Source organism: Pinus tabuliformis, chromosome Q (assembly GCF_031772625.1).
Source record: "Pinus tabuliformis cultivar Carrire ecotype Pingquan chromosome Q, CPIR1, whole genome shotgun sequence".
NCBI lineage: Eukaryota > Viridiplantae > Streptophyta > Pinopsida > Pinales > Pinaceae > Pinus > Pinus tabuliformis.
Genome location: NC_142296.1, coordinates 214,952,633 through 214,974,983, shown reverse-complemented (window position 1 = coordinate 214,974,983; position 22,351 = coordinate 214,952,633). Strand labels below are relative to the sequence as shown.

The 22,351-nt window shown below is 36.5% G+C and overlaps 1 pseudogene; it reads right to left on the bottom strand.

Annotated features, from left to right (window-relative positions):
• Positions 1 to 16,750: 16,750 nt before the first annotated feature.
• On the bottom strand, positions 16,751 to 20,692 carry LOC149218975 (putative polyol transporter 4 pseudogene; annotated as a pseudogene).
• Positions 20,693 to 22,351: the final 1,659 nt, after the last annotated feature.

Sequence of the window (22,351 nt, the reverse complement as noted above, 5' to 3'; positions counted from 1 at the left end):
CTACAGTGTTCGCTCTTATCGCGTGGTTGACTTGCTCGACCATTAGCCCACGATGAGAGGTGGTTTTCTCTCTCATCCGCTAGACATGCGTCATGCAATGTATGGAATCGCTTATTCTCTGCCAAATCTGCATACTACCCCAAAGTGCCTCTGATATATCGCCGGTTTTGGAGCGCGGGATCCGCCTTTCGTGTTAGCGCTTTCCCTACGGTTTCCCAGCTTCCCATGTGACCGAGCACTCGGGGCTTCACAGAAACGGCTTCCGTTTTCCGATCCAGACTTCCTAACTGTTAGTTTACCTCCTGCACGGTCTCCATGGGCCTTGGTCAGCACGCTTTAGCCGAGGTCCTCATCGTTCCTTGCTGGCTACAAACTGCCACTATTCAGAGGTCCTTCCTGATTTCTCTTTGTTCATAAATTTTGAATTCTGTCCTGATTTGATACAGTCATAACACTTTGCTAATTTTCATGGATCCAATTCGGATCAATACACATAGTGGGGACCTATACTGATGTTGATCAATGTTTGCCAGTGGAATAAACAATGATTCTATATCATCTCTGGCACCTACATTTACACTTGAGATTGCTCCAACCACTAGATCGGTGGACATTTTATGGATATCTGTAAGGTGATTTATCATAAAAGAATGAAATTTGGCACTCTAGGTTTTTTCTTCTTTGTAGAGGGGCTTCAAATTGTCTTTGCGAACATTTTAGATGCATTCCATGTGATTACAGATTAACTCTAAGTTTGTCTATATCGTTATGTCACTGACCCTCTTTTAACCCCGCAACAAGTGTAATGTAGTATGCTTCGTTATTGGTTGTCCTTCCTACACTTCCCATATTCTATAAACCACATGATTTTTTTCCCCATTGTGAAGGGCAAGTTTTACAGATGCTCGACCTGAATTTGGGCGGCATGACACTTCAATGCACATAATCCACTTTTCCACCATTCTATAAGCTTAGAAGAACTGCATAATGACAACAACACAATAGATTCATATTAGAATATGAAATATGATAAAATATCCTGATTGAAATTGATTATTTTTTTTTCTACCTCAAGTTTGAATGCACATCCTTTTCAACAGTAGTGCAATTCAAGGTGCACAATGGTGTAACTAAATTGAAAAGGTAAACCAAAGAAATAACTTTCTGACATGAAACACTATCCATGCAGAGAACAGATCACCATAAGAAAATTGTGATGATTTAAGGTCTTTGTTCTTCATTTCCTTAGTTCATTTGAGTTTTTTAGCTATAAAACCACCATGCATCCATGTATCCAAAAGATTAGATTCATTTTTGGCCTTTCATTTTTAGTGGCCCTGCTCTATGAATCAGTGAAGGTGTCCCATGGGAATTTCTTTCCCTCAATAAAAAAGTCATTTGTACCAAGATATTTGCTTGTATGACTAATGAAGGTAAGGGGATGAAGATAAATGCACGAGCATAAGTGCAAGCAGAGAAGTGAAAATAAAATTTAGCATGACCCTTTTGAACAAGTTCATTAAAAAATATCAATAGCTTGACTAGAGCTCTTTACATATCTAATGCATTGTCCAGAACTTCCATGAAAAATGCATGATTAATTTTCTATCAAATAGAAACTTTCTTGAAGGCCATTTCGGTGTGACTGAAAACAAAAAATATCTTGATATGAACACCAAAATCTTCTTGTAACTATTATGCCAACAACAAAATGGAATTCAAAGACATATTGGCAGACCGTAGGTGTACTTGAAAGACCTAGTTTAACAGGATATATAGACTCCAACTATCATTGACAAAGTTTCTTTTCTTAGAAAGAACGCGCGTGGATTCCATTTGGTTGGTGGTAGAATAATGAATTGATTGAAGTCTTAGCTCACCCAATTTCATATAATAAATGAATATGCGTTCACCCACTTTCACATAATAAATTAAGGTGTGAAGCATTTGGTTCTATTAATTACTACTAGCCCATTGCCATGTGTTTACATTTATAAATCTGAGTTGGCCATAGACTTATATCTTGTTGGTATCTGCAAACCTTATTACGACACAATTGTCATTATTGGCTCCATAAAATCACCACTGCACTGCATATCACGACCTCATTATCAATGGCTCAACGACCAAATCTGATATAAATTTAAAAAGACTAAAAGTCAAATATGAGAACTATAAAAACACAGAAGAGAGAACAGGAAAACAGAGATGAAACATGGAAATAAACTAGTGTATTTGAAGGAGAAAGAGAAGAAGATAAAAAATAAATAAAGGTGTACCTATAGGAAAACAAAGTTTGAATGGGAATATATAAATGTAATGTCTACCATAAATGCACGAGCACAAGTGCAAGCAGAGAAGTGCAAATGAAATTTAGCATGACCATAAAATGAAAAAAGAAAAGAAAAGTGGAATGAAAAGTTTGAAGGGGCAGGCATAAAGAACAACCAACATCTCAGGAATGAAGGACTAAAGGAATATGAAATGAAGAACATAGCCATTCTGGGTCTCAATGCTATTTTTTCAATTTTAAGTGCATTGTTGTAGTCTAGGGGAATTTCAAGCAGCGCCTAATTATTAACAACTTTATGGCCTAACCATTTCCTTTCAAAAGATTGTTACCTAGTGAAATATTAAATGAATGATTCATTATATGGTATTTGTGCTCTATATTCATCATTTAAAATGTGCATGGGAACTTCTGTTTCAAAGCAAATTCATGGAAATTCCTAGATCTGAAGCACATGGGTCTCCTTCAGTACCTCAGGGTCTCAGATTCTTTAGTAATGTTAGTTAGGAATGGCCTGTGAACTAATCCTATTGTAATGTGAAAGGGCCACCATAGGGGCATTAAATGCCCTATGGCCAACTTGATCTATTTGTTGCCCTTGTTTTAGGGGTCAGCTTTGTTGATCGTGATTTTCATTGTTTGTTTTGGGCATTGGACCCTCCATGGCAGCAGGGAAAACAGGTAGAAACAAAACATTGTAATAGTGGGCCTTTAAATAAGACATAATATCTGGCTATGTGAGTTATGGTGGTTGGAATTTGAGTAAAATATATTGGCCAAAAAGCAGTGTTTACATCTGTTTTCAAGTCAAGTGCCAGTCAAGATTAGGCTGTGGATATAAAGGGAGCTGTAATTCTAGGCCTTGCTATGGAGAAAGAGTTGTTCCTTATGTTTTGAGAAGCAAGTCATGGAGATTCATTAGGGGTTTATTCTCTTTTACACTGGACTAGTAGGAATAAATCACATTGGAGGAATTATTGTGAAGACTCATTTTTGGAAATTAGGAGTGGTGTAAAAGGGTAATAAACAAAACATACTTAAGAGGGGGGCAAGCTCCATTTCCTGGATTGAACTCCCTTGGTGAGGGGTGGCTTTCAAATTTGGAAATTACTTAGTTCTACCATTCCTCAACTGCAAGAAAAGATGACTTGGATCCCTAGTAATGGGCAACAAATAAATATTTAGCAGGATAATATTTTGAGGAATCAACCTCTTCTTTAAGATCAGTCTCTCCTTCCTCTCAAGTAATATCTAGACAGTGAATGAAAATCTTTGTATTTGATATATCATCTTAGTCAAGACCTTATTTTTTGATATCTCATCTTCTAGACCTTTTGGTGCCTAGAAATATTGGGATTTTGGGGATGTTCTAGTGCACTTTTTTAATCCTACTCAATCTCTAATTATAAGACTAAAAGGAATTGCACCAAGACATGTAACTGAATCTGGTTCTATAGGTTGGAGATCCTAGGATTACATTGTTAAATAAGGGTATGAGCACAAACTATTCTAGTCTGCAATCCCTCTGAAATCTGGAATATGAACTATTTGACACTTGGATGGATTGACCAAAATTAATAAATTTTGTTGGACCCTTGCCAATGGAAAGATTGTCACAGCCAAAAACTTTAATAAAAGAGGCATACATGGACCTTCAAGATGTGTCCTTTGCTTCTCTTCCAGTGAATTGAATGTTCACATTTTCATGGAGTGTGGCTACACAAGTTTGGTTTGGAATATGATACTGCAAAGGGGTTGGTCACAAATTCAACAACTATCATCTTGGTTGCATTTGTTTGATAGGTGACACAATTTTTATTGATATCCTTTCAAGATAAGCCTTTATTTAAATAAGTATGGTTTTCACTACCAAAACTTGTGTGTCAGAGAAACAAAAGCCTTTGAAATCGAGCTTTGTTTCATAATGTTTGTGCTAAGATAGTCCATGTGGGACATAGAGATTGGGCATCCATATGTGTTTCGAGAATCCCTATCTCACCTTGGTCTCTAGGAATGAATGAAAGATTTTGTTTAACTCTGAAATCCCTTACTTCAACAATTTTTTTAGAGAAAAATTTTGTGGAATCCCGTTACCCTTGATGAACCCTTTTCCCACTTTGTGAGCATGCATATATCCTAGAATTTTTGCTGCAATCACATAAAGAGTAGGTGCCAATGAATTTCTTTGGTAAGTTGAACAAAAGGGATCACCTCCTTTGATTTGCGTTTGTCGATAGAAAGGTTGGTTGAGGCATTTGTGAACAAATTTTTAATTGCACTTAGAAATGATCCCAAGACTCGAGCTTTGAGCTGGCTAAGGTGAAGGGCCAATTGACCCTATCATAAGCCTTTTCAAAGTTGAATTTTATAAAAAAGCATCAAATATTGAGCACCTAGTTGATTCCATGCCTCCCTTTGTTGTTATGATGTAATCTAGAGTAAATTCATTTTGTATTGTGTAAATAATCTCGTGAAAATTGTGCTTCACATTGAAAGCCAAAGCACTGGTCAAGATTTTGTTTGATATGTTTAAGAGAGTGATAGGTCTCGAAATAGTGATAAGATTAATGTCACCAGGGTTGGAAATGAATGAAATAATTCCTTTTGATATCGACACTTAATGGTTTTGTATTTTTACTATGTCCTTGTAAGCCTAGAGTATGTTCAATATAATAAGATCCAAAGTCACCTTTTAAAATTTCCATGGGAAGCCTTCTAATTTAGGTGACTTTTCCTTTAGTATATTCAATAGGGTAGTTATCAACATTCAATTTCAATGTATGACCTCTTGCATAACCTTTCTTGAGGTTTCAAAAGATTTATATTAGATATCTGCATTTCATCTATTCACAGTTGAATCCTAGCCCAACTAACAAGTATGGCATGGTATCTTACCATAATTATTGTCATGGTATTTTTTTTTTTATCTTTTTTTTTTATTTATCTTTCTAAAACTCCCTATATTTTGGTCAAACCCGGATATGATGTTGTTTCTGGGATCTCAGGTAGAGCCTTGCAGAGTGCGTTGAGAATCAAACTCAGGTCATTGGTGGTAATTTCCCTCTCGTTTACTTCTGAACCACAACCCTGACATCATTTATCTTTTATTTTATATAATTATTTTTTCTTTTCCAAAACCCCATGTATTTGGGTCAAACCTGGATATGTTGGTTCTTCTTGATTCTCGGGATCGAGCTCTATTTCAGAATTAAGCCTCAAATAGTGATTTATGAAATGGAAAAAGAAGCAACAACATATCCAGGTTTGACCCAAATACACGGGGTTTTGGAAAAGAAAAAATAACTAAACCGATTCTCTTTTGGGCCACATTTTTTATCACAGTCAAACATAATTTTCACTTAAACTTTTAGAAGAGGTTCAGATCCTCTCCGAGGCCACAACTCAGAAAAGAGTACAATAAAAGTTTAAGAGGTTATAGAAAAATGTCCAACAAAGTTTTCATGCAATAGAAGTTTAAAAAGTTTCAAAAAAAAATGGACCAACAAAAGTTCCAGAAGAAAAGTGGAAGTAGAGTTCTCCAGTGATAATTATGATAACAATACACTACTAATAGAATTTTTATCCGTAATGTGGAAGCCATGTTTTTGTTGCAGTGGTAAAGTTCATGAATAAAGATCTGTTTGTTTCTATTTTTCATGGATACCCATTAAAATGCATGTGTAAATCTCTAACCTTGCAGTTTTTATATGATTTTTAATTGAATAAAAATTATAGAGCATAAGGTATGAGTGAACGAAACTTGAATGTTGTAGAAAAAAAGCAACAATGGATACAAGTGTGGTGGAGTTTTTTCTAGATATTATTGACTATTTAGAGAAAATTATAGTAGTGCACGACAAATTTAAAGGGGGAAAGCGTTGTTGCATGGCTACCTCAGTGCATCTCGATGATGCAATAGGGCATCAATGTAGGTGATTTGTAGGTGAGGGCGATGTTTGAAGGCAGAGAAACCTCGATAGTGGAAAGGGGTTGCAAGATTCTCTTCGTAGGATGATACTCTGTTAAGGCGGAGGAGGTTTTTGTTCGGCCGGCGGAGGACGTTTTGATATTTGGCGAATTTGGAATGTATATCAGGCGGGAATGTTTGCACCAACATGGCACCACTAGTACTGTCAGTGTGGCGACGAGTGGGCTAGCCGCCTCGTTGAATCAACATGCTCCTATCAAATACTAGTATGGGGTCATGTATGTGAACCAACTAGCATAGGGACATTAAATGCCCTATGGCAGGCTGGTTATTTTTTGTCGTCTGTAAATGTGTTAAATTGAAATACAAAGAAATATTTAAACTTTACAAAATAATTTGTTTTATGTTTAAAATTATAAAAATTAATTAGGTCTCGAGTATGCTCTAAAACTATTTTCTGTATACCTTGTTGTCACTCATTGCGTTATGAGTTATCAGTTGCCTAGAGTGCAAAAGAGCAGTGAAGTTTGAATACGTATACGAAGCCAAAGAATCTCTCTAAGCTAAGTCAGACCCTCTCCATTGCATATTGCTCGTGATAAGCTTTCCAACCGTATATGGAAGTCAAAAAATGGACTTCTGGATCAGAAGTTAGAGCAGAATGAAGATGCCCTTTGAAAGATAGAAAGAAAAGAGAAAAGACCAAGGGAGGCTCTTCGCAATCGCATTTCGTAGTTTCATAGTAGCGCAGCTGGGGAGGACAGAGAAAAACTGCGATTAGCGATTGCAATATTAGCGATCACAATAGTCAAAGTTCCAAGGCGCAGCATATCGGTGGGTTTTCAAAGTGCAGTGTATATCGGCAATCAAAGGCCCAAAGTCCCACAACATCAGCAAATCGGCGATCAACGAGTCCAAGAGACCATTCTTAAGGAATTACAGAGGAATTTTCTAACAGTGTTAAAGAAGTACGGGGGGGCCGATGCTGATTTAAAAAGGAAATTAGTCGCAAAACCGGAGGTAGGCGGGCCCTTTTCTCTCTCCTGCAAGGGGCCACATGGCAGAATACCATTGGTACCTATGAATCCACATGGCAGTTGATGTCATCACGATGTGGAAGTACAAAGATGACATGGCGGTATGAAGGAAATGTGGCATGCTGATCTGGAATTTTCAGGGTCCTATGGGGGAATTTCTAGATGACACGTGTCACCACTCACAAATTAACACGTGGCACTGATGGCGTCATCAATCCTACATATCGGCGATTGAAGGTAGCAGTGCATGGTGCACCAAAAGGAATTCGCCAATTGCGCACTGTCGATAAAGGGGCTCCGATAAGAGGGCTCACCCGTGATCACATGGAGGGACAAAGAACCAAGGGGTAAGCACTAAAGGGTCCAATCCCAAAGATCAGCGATCACACAGGACAAAGTTCCTCCTCCGTTGAAGTCCTTTCCGAATCGCGATTGCGATATGTGGGAACTCTCTCAGATGTGATATTTTATGTGATATGCCTTATGGAAGTTTCACGTTTGGACAATTGGGAAACTCTATGAAGTATGGTAGGAAGGCCCTCTCTTATATTGCAATTGTGATATCCCTGGTGGGCCCCTTCCCGCAGATCAACAATTGCAGATGTTAAGGGGAGATACTAAAGGTGACCTCTAGAAACCACCGATACGTGGGATTATATGCAACAAAGGAAAAAGCCGCTAGAAGGGAGTCCAAAGACCCTAACACCCAAGGACTAAGCCCCAAGTCACAACCCTCGATCCTATGATGCAGAAACACTAAAAGGAGCTAAACCAAAGGGGGCTAAGGGGCATCAGAGCTCGTTGTTTCGTAATTTTTTAAAAGTAAAAACCTTGATATCGTGAGGCTCCGAGAGTATGGTACAGAGTTTTAAAGGCATACGGGTTGGAAGCTGAGACTTTGAATAGAAGTATGGGGTAGTGGTAGAGCAATATGGGCTAATCCTGTAGAAGCCCTTGCAACAAGAAACCAAGGACTACACGGGCCGCTGAAATGAATTCGATTGCTTCGCTGCATGACTTTAGACAGTAAATGGAGGCATGGGGCTCCACCCCGATACACAACGAAGGATTGTCGGGACATGCTCCATTTCTACTCCATGACAGGCACTCATAGTCGACCCACTCCCAACTCTGGAGAACGAGCTATTCAGGAAGTTAAGGCGAAAGTGATAGGCACCAACCGAACACCAAGAGAAGTGCATCATGGCAGAGATGTGGCCTGATCAAGGGCTTTCACAGGGACATTAGAGGGATATTTCCACCCCTCATCACTCAATTTTTCTTTTTATTTTATTTTGCAATTGTTGTATTTCAATAAAGGAATCATATCCTTTGTAATCTTTTGGACGACAAGACATCACTCACTGTGACAACTAGATACTCTGGCAAAGGCATTTCTATAACTGTTACCCAAGCTCCCCCTCCTTATAAATAGGGGGAAGAAACACTGATACAAGAGGTCCCAGAATTCTGCAACCGAGTGTTCTGAATTCTATGATTCCACTTTTGGTTCTACTTGCCTGTTCATGAGGGACTTGAGCGATATTTGGCTAAATGTAAATGGACTAGTATGTTGGACTCATATTGGATTAATGAAACTATTTGGTGATTCCAATTAGAGTAATGCGTAGTATGTTTTCCCCTCTGTAAATATCATTTTCATATATGTTTTCGTCTTCTACTGAAATTGTGTAATGAAGCTGTCGGTCTCATGCTTTCATGTTTGTATATTTTTCTGCTAAATAGAGAACAATACCTATGGTAAATACATATTTACTTGGGTTATTCAATAGCCTACAATACCTATAGTAATTACATATTTACTTGTGTTATTCGATTAACTTGCAGTACCTGTATGAGCACATATTTACTTACGTTATTTAGTGATAAATGTACTCACGATGTATAGATTTTGGGACCTTAATTAGCATTCCACTATTTCTATCATCCGATCTCTTCTGCCTTCCATCCTTCTGCTGGAACATTGCTTCTTAGGACTCTGTCTTGTTTACAACCCTATGCATCTATTTCCTTCTTTTATGTCTTCCTCTTCATTTTTAAGTTGTTCATTGTTTTGTTTCGGCCACCATAACAAGAAATTTCTCTTTAAGGTTGCCCCGATTTACCCCCTATGCATTTGGATCCATGTATTGGCTTGAGTTTACCTAGATGATAGACTATTGAAACAAGCCCCCTTTATTGTTTTTTAATTACGTGACAATTGCAGTGTTGTAGAAACCCCCTCGCAGATAATATTCAATGCACTCTTCTATTCAAGATGTCCTAGGCATTGGTCTAGAATCAACCCAGTGGTTGTCTCTAATAATATTTTTATATCTCCTAAAGCACTTGTGCTCCAGGTGCTATAAAAAGCCACAACATATTTCTCGCATCGTTGTCGGGGAACAAAATAGAATATTTTTCCCTAGGTAAGACAAATTTTTACATTCTTTCTGTTAGGTGAGAAAGGGAAGTGTGGTTTGAAAATCCCTCACCTTAGCGACTCCACTGTTTCAATTTATGGTAAACATCCTGGCGACTCCACTGTCCATATCTCTATTTGATCGCCCTAGATTTCAAACAACCTCATACTCACTCTGATTCTCACTCACCTTTAAAATTGAGATCACTCACCTAGGGGGTTTTCAAAATGGCCATTCCTACATTCCTGGCCAACCAATTTGCCCCACTGAATTTTTCTTCTATTGCTGGTTATCCAAATCATGTCCCTTCATTTCATGAATGGAATACCTTTTTGCCTAGATTCAGTGGAAAGACAGATAGAAGGTCAAACTAGCACCTTAAGGATTTTCATGAATGCATGGAGCAACAGGGTATTATTTTTGAAGATGTGCAAATGTAATTGTTCATGTACTCTTTAGAAGAAGATTTTAGAGTTTGGTACAGAACAATACCTCGTGGAAGCATATCCTCCCTAAAATGTTTTCATAAAGCATTCCATCTTTATTGCAAAAGATCATATCCACTGAATGCTCTGTTTGAATATTGTTGCACACATTTTAATGTCGAAAATATCCTTGAGGGTAATGATCTTGTTGAAGATGTTTGTGAGACTCCATTCCAAGAAGATATACACTCACATCAGGAAGCATTGCCCAGTGGTCAAGAAAGAAAAGAAGGAAACATCATCGAGCTGCAAATAAACCCTCAGAGATCTTATTCAGTTGAATTTGATGATCCTCCTTCTTATGATGAGTATGACTCCGATGGGAAGTTGAGTGGTGTAGAACTACAACAGTCCTAGTCATGGGAAGAAGCACAGAAAGAAGAGGCTCCAGTTTACAATGCACATCCTTCACCTGGAGCACAAGTTCAAGAACCTCCTCCTATTTATAATGCGTATGATTCTTAGGAGGACAAGATGGTCGCGAATTATTAAAGGTATCTACTTACAAACAAGTGGTGAGAGGGCTTCCAGCGACATATTTTTCAAGAAGAGCCCAAAGTTGATGAGCCAAGCAAAGTGTATGTCTACATGTTGTAGAAAGATTCATCCTAGGAAACAATTCAAGAAAGGAAAACATTTACTGATTTTCATCATCAGTTTTGTGACCCAGTAGCTAACTACATGGTATATTTCTTGGGCCTGCAACAATATACATCTATTCCAAGGTATGTGTCAAACCTTTGGTATGAATCTCTTATGGGGTGCATGGACATGTTTTCCAGTCATTTTCAAGAACCCCATTAGAATGTTCATGAAGGAGAACGAAAGAGTTAAGCATCAACTACCAAGGTGGGGACACATACCAAAAATTTTCTCCAAAGATTTTTCATGGTGCATGTTGGTTATAATTTTTAAATTTCAGTAGCATGAAGGAATTAGGTCGAGCACCCAAATGCTAGCCTAGCTTCGTTGGAGGGTTGAACTCACTTAGGTGAATTAAGCCCTATATATAAGTAGGAGTGTATATAAATAAGCTCACTAGATGAGAATTTACTTTCCAGTTGTTAGAATTTTTATTTTTGCATTTTAGTTTGACGAGGAAAGGAAGATTCATTATATTTTTGAATCCATGCCCAATGGTGAAGGCTATTGGTCTGCAGGTTCTCAACAACTTTCCAACAAGGCATTGTCCCCAGTTGGAGCCAATGTTGTCACTCATTGCGTTATGAGTTATCAATTTCCTAGAGTGCAAAAGAGAAGTGAATTTTGAAGCCATCTCCCAAGCCACAAAATCTCTCTAAGCTAAGTCATACCCCCTTCATTGCATAGTGCTTGTGATAATCTTTCCAACGTATATGGAAGTCCAAAAATGGACTTCTGGATCAGAAGTTATAATAGATTGAAGATGCCCTTTCAAGCTAGAAAGCCAAAGAGAAAAGACCAAGGGAGGCTCATCACAATCGCATTTCGGAGTTTCCTAATAGTGTGGCTAGGGAGGACATAACAAACCTGTGATTAGAAATCGCTGATATTAGCAATCGCAATAGTCAAAGGTCCAAGGCGAGACATATCGATGATCGACAGGTTTTTGAAGTGTAGTGTATATCAGCGATCGAAGGCCCAAAGTCCCACAACATTGGCAAATCGACGATCGGTGGGTCCAATGGACCATTCTTAAGGAATTATGGAGGAATTCGCCAACAGTGTTAAAGCAGTAGGGGAGGGCCGATGTCGATTTACAAAGGAAATTAGTCGCAAAACCAGAGGCAGGCGAGCCCTTTTCTCTCTCCTCCAGGGAGCCACGTGGTGGAATACCATTGATACCTATGAATCCATATGGAAGTTGACATCATGATGACGTAGCTGCACGAAGATGACATGGCAGTACGAAGGACATGTGGCATTCTGATCTGGCATTTTCAGGATCATATGGGGGCATTTTCGGGTGACACGTGTCAGCACTCACAAAGTGACGCGTGGCACTAATGACATCCTCAATCCCACATATCGGCAACCGGAGGTAGCAGCACATGGTGCACAACAAGGAATTCACCAATTGCGCGCCACCGATAAAGGGGCTCTGATAAGAGGGTTCTCCCGCGATCACATGGAGGGCCGAAGAACCAAGGGCTAAGCACTAAAGGGCCTAATCCTGCAGATCAATGATCGCACAGGTCAAAGTTTCTCCTTTGCTAAAGTCCTTTCCAACTCACGATTGCGATATGCGAGAACTCTCCCTGATGCGATATTTTATGTGATATGCCTTATGGAAGTTTCACGTCCGGACAATCAGAAAAATCTATGAAGTATGGTAGGAAGGCCCTCTCCTATATTTTGATTTCGATATCCCAAGTGGGCCCCTTCCCACATATCGACGATCACAGGTATTAAGGAGAGATACCAAAGGCACCCGCTAGAAACCACCAATATGCGTGATTCTATGCAACAAAGGAAAAAGCCCCCAGAAGGGAGTCCAAAGACCCTACCACTTGAGGGCTAAGCTGCAGGTCACAACCCTTGGTCCTATGATGTAGAAACACTAAAAGGGGCTAAACCAAAGGGGGCTAAGGGGCATCAAAGCTCGTTGTTTTGTAATGTTTTAAAAGAAAAAGCCCTGATACTGCGAGGCTTCGAGAGTATGGTACAGAGCTTTAAAGGCGGACGAATCAAAAACTAAGACTTTAAATAGAAGTATGGGATAGTGGCAGATAGATATGGGCTAATCCTGTAGAATCCCCTGCAACAAGAAACCAAGGACTACACTGGCCGTTGAAATGAATTCGACCGCTTCGCCGTACGACTTCAGATAGTAAATGGAGGCATGTGGCTCCACCCCAATACATAGTGAAAGACTACCGAGACATTCTCCATTTCTACTTCGTGACAGGCACTCACAGTCGACCCACTCCCAACTCCGGAGAACGTGTTATTCAGGCAATTAAGGTGAAAGTGACAGGAACCGACCGAACAACAGGAGAAGTGCATCATAGCAGAGACATGGCCTGAACAAGGGATTTCATAGGAACAATAGAGGGATATTTCCGCCCCTCATCATTCAATTTTTATTTTTATTTTATTCTGCAATTGTTGTATTTCAAGAAAGGAATCAGATCCTTTGCAATCTTTTGGATGGCAAGACATCGCACGTCAAGATAACTAGTTTAGTAGACAGCTGGATACTCTGGCGAAGATATTTTTGTAACTGTAACCCAAGCTCCCCCTCTTATTATAAATAGGGGGAAGAAACACTTATACAAGAGGTTCTGAAATTCTGCACCTGAGTGGTCTGAATTCTGCGATTCCACTTTTGGTTCTGCTTGCCTGTTCATGAGGGACTTGAACGATATTTGGATGAATGTAAATGGACTAGTATGTTGGACTCATATTGGATTAATGAAACTATTTGGTGATTCCAATCAGAGTAATGCACAGTATGTTTTCCCCTCTGTAAATCTCATTTTCATATATGTTTTCCTCTTCTACTGAAATTGTGTAATGAAGTTTTTGGTCTCATGCTTTCATGGTTGTATATTTTGCTGCTAAATAGAGAATAATACATGTGGTAATTACAAATTTACTTGTGTTATTCAATAGCATATAGTACCTGTAGTAATTACAGATTTACTTGTGTTATTCGATTAACCTTATGTACCTTTATGAACACAGATTTACTTACGCTATTTAGTGATAAATGTACTCATGATCTATAGATTTTGGGACCTTAATTAGCGCTCCACTGTTTCTGTCATCCCATCTCTTTTGCCTTCCATCCTTCTGCTAGAACATTGCTGCTTAGAACTTTGTCTTGTTTACAGCCCTATGCGTCTATTTCCTTCTTTTCTTTCTTCCTCTTTAGTTTACTACAACTTTAATTTTAAGTTGTTCATTGTTAAGTGGCGGCCACCATAACAAGACATTTCTCTTTGAGGTTGCTCCGATTTACCCCCTACGCATTTGGATCCATGTATTGGCTTGAGTGTACCTGGATGTCAGACTATTGAACCAAGCCCTCTTTATTCTTTTTTATTTACGTGACAATTGGAGTGCTGCAGAAACCCCCTCATAGATAGTCTTCCAAGCACTTCTCTATTCAAAATTTCTTAGGCACTAGTCTATAATCAACCTAGAGGTTGTCTGTAGGAAGCTTTCAATATCTCTTGAAGCACTTGTGCTCTAGGTGCTAGAAAAAGCCACAATATACCTAAAAGCTAGTCTTTGTTGGATATAAGGAAACAGGTTAATGGCCCAAAATTCAAAGGCCTTTGCCCCCTTATGAAACAACCATAGATTATTCTAAGTGGCATGGTTTTCCTTGAATAATGATTATGAGTCAACGTACATTCCCAAATAACAATGAGTGATAACTATCCTCATTACTAATTAAATTATGATAAATTTTCCTATTATAAAAATAAATTTTTAAAATTTAAATTGAAAAAAATAAAAACACATTTCCTTTACTTTTAAAATTCAAATATGAAAAAATATTTCAAAAGCGTTCGCTTCCCGGATGTTTCATTTAACTAGTTTAAAGTGATGTGATATACCTATTATGAGATACGGTGTTTATATGATTTGTTCTTTATTATATTGGGTTTTTAAAGGTATTAAAAGGAAAGTGAAACTCTTATTCTAAACAAATTAAATATATTTTTTTTTCAATGTGGTTCACGGGCACTCAATGAGTGGCCGCTACGTCCACGTAGAGAAGCGGGGCAGTTCCACCCGAAGGGATCTGCCGGTCGGCCATATCAGGCCTAACCCCGAGGGCGTCGAGGAGATTTGACCCCGTGACCTCCCAACTCGGAAGGTGCTTAGCAACGGGAACTCGACCATTTGAGCTATCCCTTGGGGCTAACAAATTAAATATATTAATATAAATTTATATATTAAAAATAATAATTTTATAATTTTTTTTAAATTTTAATAATATTATATAAATTATAAATTATTTATTGTTTTTATTTTATTTTAATTGATATTACTATTTTTTGTTAAGGTATTATTAGTTTAGCATAACCAATATAATTTATAATGTTTTAATTTTAAAAAAATAAATATTTATTGGTCAATATTATTAAAAAAAAAACATTTTTCAAATATATGATTTCAAAATAATTTGAAAGTCTTATTGTGGCCTTTGCACAATTTAATATGATATGGAGAGCTTTCTCACATATTTTATGCCATAATTTATGGATACTGTTGCAATATTCATGCATGCTATGTGTATGATAATATTTTTTTTTTTTTAATTATGATTTTTTATAACGGGTACCTTAGTCCTTGCCACAAAAATTACAAATTATGCATTCAACAAAATTGCAAATTGATATACGAAGTGGAAAAATTAGTTGCCTCTCCACATTTACTTTTTTACTCCTACTTATTAAAGCACTGAAAAACATATAAATAATGGTGGATATTAACCTCTTGTAAGTAGATTTATTTACATGTGGCTCCTATCCATCTTTTATATATAAACATTTGCTTAAATTATAATAAGGTAGTAGTTATTGATGCTAAATATGTTATTTAAGTGAGTATGAACTATTTTCAAGAATTTTAATTTTGGGTGGTTTTTTAACAATGAAAATCATTACACAAATATTTAAATAATTATGACACAAATATTGCAATTATATCAAAAATAACATTTTATTATGGATTTTCAATTATGGTACAATCAAATGTTTGAAAATTATTTATTTTAATAATATTAAATAAATATCCACCATATACATATTCAATCAACAATTTCTAGAATTTTACTTTTGGATGATTTTTTAACAATGAAAAATCACTACACAAATATTTAAATAATTATGACATAAACATTGCAATTATATCCAAAAATAACATTTTATTGTATATTTTCAATTATAATACAATCAAATATTTGAAAATGATTTATTTTAATAGTATTAAATAAATATCCATCATATACGTATTCAATCAATAATTTCATATTCCTCACTTCCATATTGGTTAAACATCCACATTTTCTTGTACTTTTTGTTTTTCCTCTTTAATATTATGTTTCATCTTAAATAGATTGAGATGCACTAGAGCCAAAAAAAAAAAAAAAACCCTTACAAAGGGTTTCCTTGTACTTTTTGTTTTTCCTCTTTAATATTATGTTTCATCTTAAATAGATTGAAATGCACTAGAGCCAAAAAAAAAAAAAAAACCCTTACAAAGGGTTCTGGTCTAGTATAAACAACATAAATCAATATTTCACCACAATTTTTTTTTTGAGAAACCCTCTTAAATTTTAAAAAGTCACACATATAAACAACTTCCAATTAAACATCAAGAAACAATAATTTAAAAAACCACACCTAAACAACTTCCGATTAAACATAAAGAAAAAATAGTTTAAGAAAGTGAATAAACAATATACATTTTCCTCTTTAAAAAATCTCATTCACATTTTTTGGACATTCAGATTACATTGGAGATTTTTAAGATTACTGAATATATTCAGCCTTCAAAATCCGAATAGTTTTTGCAAAATAAAAAGAAAAGTCTATACGACATCTAAAGAAAATATCACCACAATCCCTAAACTACATATGACAAACCATTTACGTTCTTGATACGGGTGTTTCTACTTTCACCAGACTAGCCCTTGTGTCACCAAGCTCAAGTTGCGAGGGATCTGCTGTTGCTCTTCTGTATGAAGGTTCCACGTGGAAAGATTCTACAATCTCTTCCAAGGTTTTGCCTTTGGTTTCCGGTACACAGAAGTATATGAAGATGGAGCAGAGACCCGAAAAAGCTGCGAAGAGGTAGAACGCTCCAGGCACAGTCATTTCTTTGGAAATGCTGAGAAATGTCATTGAGACCACCCCACTCATGCCTCTGTTAACGGCCACCCCAAGGCTGGCCGCTTTGGCCCGGAGTCTAAGAGGGAAAATCTCGGCTCCCAGCACCCAGTTGATAGGCCCCATTCCAACTGAGAAGAATGCCACATTCACCAAGGCTGCGGTTATGGACACGTAAGTAGCCGCGTCACGCACCCTTCCCACAATTGATGATTTCCCGACAATGGCCAGGGCTGTGGCCAAAGTTAGCAGTGATACAGTGGAACCAATTGCGCTTGTGAGCAACAAAGGCCTCCGCCCGGCTCTGTCTATGAGAAACACTGCCACCACCACAAATATAAGTTTTACAAACCCTATTGCTATGGTTACACCCAGTTTCGCCGCTTGGCTGTTGATTCCGGCTGTTTGGAGGGTCAACGGGCTGTAATAAACCGTGGCGTCGATGCCTCCAGCTTGCTGAAAAAACTGAAGTCCCATCGCGATAATCAACATTCGCATGATTACTTTAGAGGGTCTGTAACAGGTAAAAATTTAAGGGTTAATATTTTAAAATAAATTAATTTAAAAAAAAAAATTGGCTTTAAATTTGGTTGATTGGTTTAGTGTGTCTTTGACAGGAAATTTGAGGGCTAATATTTCAAAATCGCTAATTTTCTATGATTTTTTTTTGAAAAAAAAACATTTATGATCACTCTTAAATTAGAGTGTGATCACTTTAGTGGGAATGTAACAACTAAAATTTTAGGGACTACCTATGATTTAAAAACAAATATTAACTAATTTCTATTTATGATTTGCCCCAAATTTTATATAGAGGATAAAATTATTTTAGCTAGGCAAAATTTTGTATAAATGTGAATTTGTTTTTATGTCTTCTTGCAAACAAATATTAACTAATTTCTATTTATGATTTGACCCAAATTTTATATAGAGGATAAAATTATTTTAGTTAGGCAAAATTTTGTATAAATGTGAATTTGTTTTTATGTCTTCTTGCAGACAATCAAAGATGGCTTGAATTCAATCTTTAAAAAAAAAATAAGGTTAAAAATGGTTTGAATTCAACATTATTTTTCAAAAAATTTGAGAGTAAAAGTGTTTAAATCATATTTGTTATTGATGAAAATATATTCAACACCATCAAAAACCCCTTAAACACTCAAAAATTTTAAATTTGATATAAATTTCCAAAATTTTATCAAAATATTACCACAAAAAACTTTGCAAAATTTTATCAAAATCTTTGAGAAAGACCACTAAAATATCTCCAAATATTTAACATTTTGCATATTAAAGAAAATTAAAATTTTTCCCTACCTGTAAAGCTCACTCCACTTCCCCTCTCCATCTTTGTTTCCCGAGTGGGACACATCCTGCTTAGCATATTCTATCCCTTGCATAATCAGATCCAGCCTCTCAGACGCCTCCGCTTGATCCACCGAGGTCCTGAGCAGCACTTTCATGGCCTCATCGTTGCGGTGTCTCATGACCAGCCAACGTGGCGACTCGGGCATCTTGAGCACCGCAAGGCCCAGGAAAATCGGCGGAATAGCTCCCACACCGAGCATGACTCTCCAGTTCAAGTGCTCGGGCAGTCCTTCCAGAGCGTTGTTGGCAATGTAACCAATGAGGATTCCCACATTGATGAAAATCTCGGGCAAGCACGTGAGCGCGCCCCGTGAAGAAGCGGGGGCCACTTCGGCCGTGTAGACCGGAGCTATGAGGAGCGCGTACCCAACTCCGATGCCCGCCACAGATCTGCCCACCATCAGCCACGCAAAGGATGGAGCCACGGCCATGACGAGCGCCCCAACAAGAAATATAAAGGATGCCAGAGCCATTGTCCATCTTCGCCCTATTGCGTCCGAAGTTCTGCCCGCCAAGGCGGACCCCACCAGGGAAATTACGTTCAGCCATCCTACGAATACCTCCACCTGAACATCGCTGAGGTTCATATACTTTTGAATGAACACAATGGCGCCACTTGTCACTCCAACATCTGTGGAGGACAATATCAAGAATGTAACTATATTTCAGAAATTCAAATTAATCATACAAGAAACTGTGGAAATAGGGAGATGAGTTTCATGTTAACCTTTACTCAGGAAAATGTTAACTAGCTATTCTAATTCATAAAAACATTTTAGATTAATTGGTAGAGTCTTTGTTATTAAAAACCTTTTGTTATAAAGAAAAATCACATATTCAATTATCTCGAAGAGTCTCTTATTTCCAAAACTATAAACCACATAAAAACAAAACTACTAGGAATAAAACTTAAATATTACACAGAAGAATATTAAATATCCCACTACCTATCCCTAAATCCATAAACCACATTTAAGAAAACTTAAATACATACACTAACTATCCCACTACCTATCCCTAGGTCCATAAACCACATTAAAAAAACCTTAAATATTACACAAAAGACAAAACTGCAAAACTGACTATGGAAATGTGTTTTGACAATATACATACACTAAATACCAAATAAGGCTGTAGAAATGAGTATTGACAGTATATAATATACGTACACTAGATAACAAATAAGGCTGTAGAAATGAATATATACATAGAATATATACAAAAGAAAGGAGTATTGACAGTATATATTATACCTAGAACAAATAAAGACGACATATGCATAGAACAAACCTAGCAGGAAATTGAGAGTTTACATGGGAAAAATACAACAAAAACCGAAGTAATGTGCTGTAATATTTTTAGTATGCAAGGATAATAATGCAAAGAAATTGATATCGGCATCATGGAACAAATAAATAAGGAATATGCATAGAACAAACATAATAGGATGAGAGTTTACATGGGAAAAATACAACAAAAACAGAAGCCCCTGCATGTACCCTAACCCTAGCTGTAGAAGTAGGCTGTGGATAGGATCCTTAGGTGAGCATCCAAGTACTCGGCAAGAATAATAATGCAAATAAATTGTTACTGACATCATAGAACAAATAAAGAAGGTATATGTATAGAACCAACAGAGCAAGGAATTGAGAGTTTATATGGGAAAAATACAATAAAAACAGAAGTAATGTGTCGAAATAGGGTAAGTATGCCAGAATAATAATGCAGAGAAGAAATTGTTATTGGTATTTTTAAATTATGAAATATTATGTAAATGATGAGATTTAAGGTTTAAATTTCATAAGAGCTAAGCTAACAGAAAAGGTAATGCAACATAGCAAGAAATTAAAAGTTTATATAGGAAAAATATAACAAAAACAGAGTAATGTATCAAATATGTTTAGTATGCAAAAATAATAATGCAAAAAAGTTAGGTTCGCCTGGGGTAGCTCAATTGGAGATGGTCATTGGATGAAGTCTTACCGAACCAGAGATTTTGGGTTCGAATCTTGTGCTATTCTCCCCGTAGTGGGGTGAATAATAGACATGTAATATCTAAAATGAGAAAGTCCTCTCCTTTGCAGAGTAAATAAAATTCTATTCTATTTTTCTAAAAAATTTGGAGAGGATCTGATCTGATCAACGTCTTGAATTGGAATCAAGTTCTCTAAACATACCATAGCCGAGCAGAATTGAGTTGGTGGAGGCCATCACTGCACATACAATCACAAATATGTTTGTGGAAATCTTCTTCGTCGGCCTCGAACTATCCATACTCATGGCCTCTTGCCCTTCCCCACCCACGGTATCCAGATCTCCAGCAGTTGACACCATTGTTGCTGCTGTGTTTGCTCTCTAGAGGATAGTGGATCCTAGATTTATATAATTCTTGTGGCCCACCTCAAGTCCAAGCAGAGAATCTGATACACTTAAATGAATCATGCATTTTGATTTACACTTCAGTAAGGCAAGTGGTATACAGCATCTTTCTTATTTTTATTCAGCTCTTTATTTATTTTCATTACTTTAACTCTAAGATATGCATTTAATATTAAATTATAGTTTATTTACAAACGTGATTGATTGAGTTTTAAATTAATAATTTAATTTAGAAGTTTCATTTTAATTAAATAAATTTTATTAAATTTAAATTTGTAATCAAAGTGCTAACGAAACTCAAAATAAGTGAATCATCGAATATCATAAGAAATTTCCCCTTCAAAAACTTAAAAAAAAACAAACAAAAAGCTAATTAAATTATATACATATGTTGGGTTAAGTGATAATTTATTTAGAAATGTGATTATTATTTTTTATTTATTTTATAATTATTTATTTTTATTTTTTTAAATTTAATATAATATAAATATTTATTTTAATTAAAAAATAAAGATTAATATGATATATTTTTTCCACATTGGTGTTCGTAAATATGATCTATAATAGAATAAGTAATGTGGTATAGATCTTACACACAAAGTAACTCTTTCATGCTAATCCTAGATCGTGTATCGATTTTAACAAAAACTTCAAGATAAATCTAAGGATTTTCAAAGATATCTTAAGATTGGGGGCATCAGCGAACACCAAAATTTCTCAAGGTGAAGTCTAGAGCTTGAAAATGGGCCTTCAACAACACCACACCTTGACTAGATTGCAAAAAAGGAACACGAGCAAATCTAAACTACATCATCTCCAAAATAGAGAAAGACATCGCTCCAAAGGTCGTATTCCCCAAATTCAATGTTGTCAAAGGTGAAATATGCTAGTCATTCAATTATGTTGTCTGATGCAAATTAGTTAACTAAGAATTCCTTCATTCATTGGCAAGGACACATACAAGTTTGTGTGACCATTCAAAAGGTTGTCGACCATGGTTTAAAAAGCAATGAATCTCAGGATATTGAAGTTGTTTACAGTTATTAGTCATAGTAAGAATGCAAGTGTGCATAAACCGATAGAGTTATCACATCATTCCTATATTATGAAATCTTCAACACCAACCAAATGTTTAGTTAATGCACATCATATAAATTAAATTCATAGCATGCAATATACAATCATAAATATGGCATCGAACTACTTGATTCCAACATTTAATATAATTGGAAACTTATAAGATAACTACTTAATCCTAAGTATGACAATGGATTCAACAATGCAAAACATTCCACACAACTAGAGACATATAAGTTAGTTTTCATCCATGGATACCACAGTGACTTTATGAACTCTTTCTAAATATATAAGGCATCACGCATTTCATGAGAAATGTAGTAGTCATATAGTTCAAGTAGTTCAATATCATAATAGATATCTATATATGAAACAATCTGTTAACCATGAATATCTAGCAGTACAAATTGTATAGAACCAAATATCAGCCAATAACATAACCAACATAATCATCATCCATCATTCAAATATGCATGAATCATTATACTTATATGTGTGACTTAATTTCGCTGGCAACTGAATAAGAGACTTCAACTC